Source organism: Electrona antarctica (genome assembly GCF_951216825.1).
Source record: "Electrona antarctica genome assembly, contig: scaffold_90, whole genome shotgun sequence".
Taxonomy (NCBI): domain Eukaryota; kingdom Metazoa; phylum Chordata; class Actinopteri; order Myctophiformes; family Myctophidae; genus Electrona; species Electrona antarctica.
In genome coordinates, this window is record NW_027637615.1 from 154,328 (window position 1) to 159,829 (window position 5,502).

The following is a 5,502-nucleotide window of genomic DNA, read 5'->3' on the forward strand; positions in this document are numbered from 1 at the left end:
AGACCATGGACTATATATAGCCCGTCTATAGACCTACTATAGCATGCCCTCAGAGACCATGGACTGTAGCCCATCTATAGACCTACTATAGCATGCCCTCAGAGACCATGGACTATGAATGAATGAATGAATGAAAAACTTTATTCCGAACATTATAAAAATTAGACAAAAGTCAAAGAATTAAAATAAGTTCAATATAGAACAAATAAAATAATATTCAAAAAAAAAAAAACAACAAAAAAAAACAAAAACAAGCCTCACTGGCTGCAAGTATAATTATTATTATTATTTTTTTTACTTTTATACATGTTCGGAAAGGAGTAGGGAGAAGTTAGAAAACTTATATAACCCTACCCCTTAATAACTTAAATTCAGCGTCATCGCTTGACGTCATTTCATAAATACCAACATGGTATAAACTAAATCAAATATGTATTCAATTCTATATAACATTATCAATACAAAATACTCTATATATTCCATATAATACATACATTCGGCACATCATATATATATTCTTATATATATACAAGTACAATTATCTAAATTATGTCTGTGTCATTGTAACTCTTCATCTCTATACCTCATAATAATGCATTCTTTATATATTTTTTTTAACTGGTTCACACTTGAGCATTGCTTGAGTTCCACATGCATACTGTTCCATAGTTTTACTCCACATATTGAAATACAAAATGATTTTAGTGTTGTCCGAGCCACTCTGGTTTTTAGATTTAGTTCCCCCCTTAAATTATAGCCCCCCTCTCTATCAGAGAACATCACCTGAATATTTCCAGGGAGTTGATTATTCCTTGCTTTGTACATTATAAGGGCAGTTTTATATTCTATTATATCCATGAATTTTAAAAGATATGAGTTTAAAAATAATATATTAGTGTGATCTCTATATCCAGCATTATGTATAATTCTTATAGCTCGTTTTTGAAGTATAGTTATTGCATTAAGTGAAGTTTTATAAGTATTCCCCCAAACCTCTGTACAGTAGTTTAGGTACGGCAAAACCAGGGAACAGTATAGCATACGTAGTGACTTATAGTTCAAAAGGTGCTTTGCTTTATTTAAAACTGAAAGACTTCTAGATAATTTATTATATATATATTTAATATGAGACTTCCAGTTAATTCTATCATCAATTATTACACCAAGAAATTTGTTCTCAGAAACTCTCTCAATTTCAACACCATCTATCTGTATATTTACTTGATTATCTATTTTGTAATTACTGAATATCATTAGTTTTGTTTTAGCCAGATTTAGTGACAATTTATTCTTATCAAACCACCTTTTTAACTTGCATAATTCTGAAGTGACCAGGTCCAATAGCTCATGTAGATTTTTTCCGGAACAAAAAATGTTAGTGTCATCTGCGAAAACTACCATTTTCAATATATTAGACACATCACACATATCATTTATATACATAATAAACAGTTTAGGACCCAATACCGACCCCTGGGGGACTCCACAAGCAATGCCCAAGCATGAAGAGACAGACTCACCCAACTTCACAAACTGTTTCCTGTCACTTAAATAGCTTCGTACCCAATCCAATACTCCTCCTCTAATCCCATATCTTTCCAATTTATTAATTAATATGTCATGATTAATAGTATCAAATGCTTTTTTAAGATCTATAAATACTCCAGCTACATACTTATATTCATCTATGGAATTAGTGATCTCCTCAATCGAGTCCATCAATGCCATTGCTGTTGATCTGTTTGCTCTAAATCCGTATTGACTGTCACTGAGTAGAGTGTGTTTTTCAATGAATGTATCTAATCTATTGTTGAACAGTTTTTCTAAAATTTTGGAGAACTGTGGAAGTAACGATACAGGTCTGTAATTTGTGAAGTTGTGTCTGTCTCCAGATTTAAACAGTGGTATGACTTTAGCTATTTTCATGCCGTTTGGAAATGTACCAGTTTGAAAAGATAAATTGCAGATGTATGTTAATGGTTTAGAAATCCCTCCAATTATCTTCTTTACTAGTTTCATATCTATATCATTACAGTCAGTGGACATTTTATTACTACAGTTATCAACAATGTCTATGATTTCTCTCTCCTCTATTGCTGTAAGAAACATTGAACAGGGATTCCTTTCTATGATATTATCAGTGTATAGCCCATCTATAGACCTACTATAGCATGCCCTCAGAGACCATGGACTGTAGCCCATCTATAGACCTACTATAGCATGCCCTCAGAGACCATGGACTATAGCCCATCTATAGACCTACTATAGCATGCCCTCAGAGACCATGGACTATAGCCCATCTATAGACCTACTATAGCATGCCCTCAGAGACCATGGACTATAGCCCATCTATAGACCTACTATAGCATGCCCTCAGAGACCATGGACTGTAGCCCATCTATAGACCTACTATAGCATGCCCTCAGAGACCATGGACTATAGCCCATCTATAGACCTACTATAGCATGCCCTCAGAGACCATGGACTATAGCCCGTCTATAGACCTACTATAGCATGCCCTCAGAGACCATGGACTGTAGCCCATCTATAGACCTACTAAAGCATGCCCTCAGAGACCATGGACTATAGCCCATCTATAGACCTACTATAGCATGCCCTCAGAGACCATGGACTATAGCCCATCTATAGACCTACTATAGCATGCCCTCAGAGACCATGGACTATAGCCCATCTATAGACCTACTATAGCATGCCCTCAGAGACCATGGACTATAGCCCATCTATAGACCTACTATAGCATGCCCTCAGAGACCATGGACTCAGAGACCATGGACTATAGCCCATCTCAGACTGCATAGCATGCCGTTTTTCATCATTTTTGAAGATTTGAAAAAAAAGACGAAAATCACTCGAGACCATGGACTATAGCCCATGGTCTCGGAGTGATTTTCGTCTTTTTTTTAAATCCTCGTTTTTCCTCATTTTTGACCATGGGCTGTAGTTTTATCATGTAGTTTTATCCTGTAGTTTTATCCTGTAGTTTTATCATGTAGTTTTATCATGTAGTTTTATCCTGTAGTTTATGTAGTTTTATCCTGTAGTTTTATCATGTAGTTTTATCCTGTAGTTTATGTAGTTCACCACAACCACCACAACCACTTCACCACAACTATCTTCATATAATAGGTCCTCACTAATAAACATGGTAAAATGGCATATATTCTTCCACTCAGTCTGTGTCTCATAGGAGGGCTGTGGGCAGTTCAGAAACCAGTCTGAACTGCCCACATCCCTCCTATGAGTTCATAGGTTCAGAAACCAGTCTGAGGGGGCACGGCGGCACAGTTGGTAGTCGCCTCACAGCTAGAAGGTCCTGGGTTCGATTCCCGCTCGGGACGCTGTGGGTGCTGGCGGCGTGTTTCCTCCTCCTTCATCAGTGCCCATACCCGAGGCGAGGTTGGCGAAAGGGCCTTTCTGTGTGGAGTTTGCATGTTCTCCCTGTGTCCCCTAGGGTAGATACCCTCAGAGACCATGGACTGTAGCCCGTCTATAGACATACTATAGCATGCCCTCAGAGACCATGGACTGTAGCCCGTCTATAGACCTACTATAGCATGCCCTCAGAGACCATGGACTGTAGCCCGTCTATAGACCTACTATAGCATGCCCTCAGAGACCATGGACTGTAGCCCGTCTATAGACCTACTATAGCATGCCCTCAGAGACCATGGACTATATATAGCCCGTCTATAGACCTACTATAGCATGCCCTCAGAGACCATGGACTATATATAGCCCGTCTATAGACCTACTATAGCATGCCCTCAGAGACCATGGACTATATATAGCCCGTCTATAGACATACTATAGCATGCCCTCAGAGACCATGGACTATATATAGCCCGTCTATAGACATACTATAGCATGCCCTCAGAGACCATGGACTATATATAGCCCGTCTATAGACATACTATAGCATGCCCTCAGAGACCATGGACTGTAGCCCGTCTATATACCTACTATAGCATGCCCTCAGAGACCATGGACTGTAGCCCATCTATAGACCTACTATAGCATGCCCTCAGAGACCATGGACTGTAGCCCATCTATAGACATACTATAGCATGCCCTCAGAGACCATGGACTGTAGCCTATCTATAGACCTACTATAGCATGCCCTCAGAGACCATGGACTATATATAGCCCGTCTATAGACCTACTATAGCATGCCCTCAGAGACCATGGACTATATATAGCCCGTCTATAGACATACTATATCATGCCCTCAGAGACCATGGACTATATATAGCCTGTCTATAGACCTACTATAGCATGCCCTCAGAGACCATGGACTATAGCCCGTCTCAGGGACCTACTATAGCATGCCCTCAGAGACCATGGACTATAGCCCATCTATAGACATACTATAGCATGCCCTCAGAGACCATGGACTATAGCCCATCTATAGACCTACTTTAGCATGCCCTCAGAGACCATGGACTATAGCCCATCTATAGACCTACTATAGCATGCCCTCAGAGACCATGGACTATAGCCCATCTATAGACCTACTATAGCATGCCCTCAGAGACCATGGACTGTAGCCCGTCTATAGACCTACTATAGCATGCCCTCAGAGACCATGGACTATATATAGCCCGTCTATAGACCTACTATAGCATGCCCTCAGAGACCATGGACTGTAGCCCGTCTATAGACCTACTATAGCATGCCCTCAGAGACCATGGACTATATATAGCCCGTCTATAGACATACTATAGCATGCCCTCAGAGACCATGGACTATATATAGCCCGTCTATAGACCTACTATAGCATGCCCTCAGAGACCATGGACTATAGCCCATATATAGACCTACTATAGAATGCCCTCAGAGACCATGGACTATATATAGCCCATCTATAGACCTACTATAGCATGCCCTCAGAGACCATGCAGGACTATAGCCCATCTATAGACATACTATAGCATGCCCTCAGAGACCATGGACTATAGCCCATCTATAGACCTACTATAGCATGCCCTCAGAGACCATGGACTATAGCCCATCTCAGACTGCATAACATGCCGTTTTTCATCATTTTTGAAGATTTGAAAAAAAAGACGAAAATCACTCGAGACCATGGACTATAGCCCATGGTCTCGGAGTGATTTTCGTCTTTTTTTTAAATCCTCGTTTTTCATCATTTTTGACCATGGGCTGTAGTTTTATCATGTAGTTTTATCCTGTAGTTTTATCCTGTTTTATCATGTAGTTTTATCATGTAGTTTTATCCTGTAGTTTATGTAGTTTTATCCTGTAGTTTTATCATGTAGTTTTATCCTGTAGTTTATGTAGTTCACCACAACCACCACAACCACTTCACCACAACTATCTTCATATAATAGGTCCTCACTAATAAACATGGTAAAATGGCATATATTCTTCCACTCAGTCTGTGTCTCATAGGAGGGCTGTGGGCAGTTCAGAAACCAGTCTGAACTGCCCACATCCCTCCTATGAGTTCATAGGTTCAGAAAC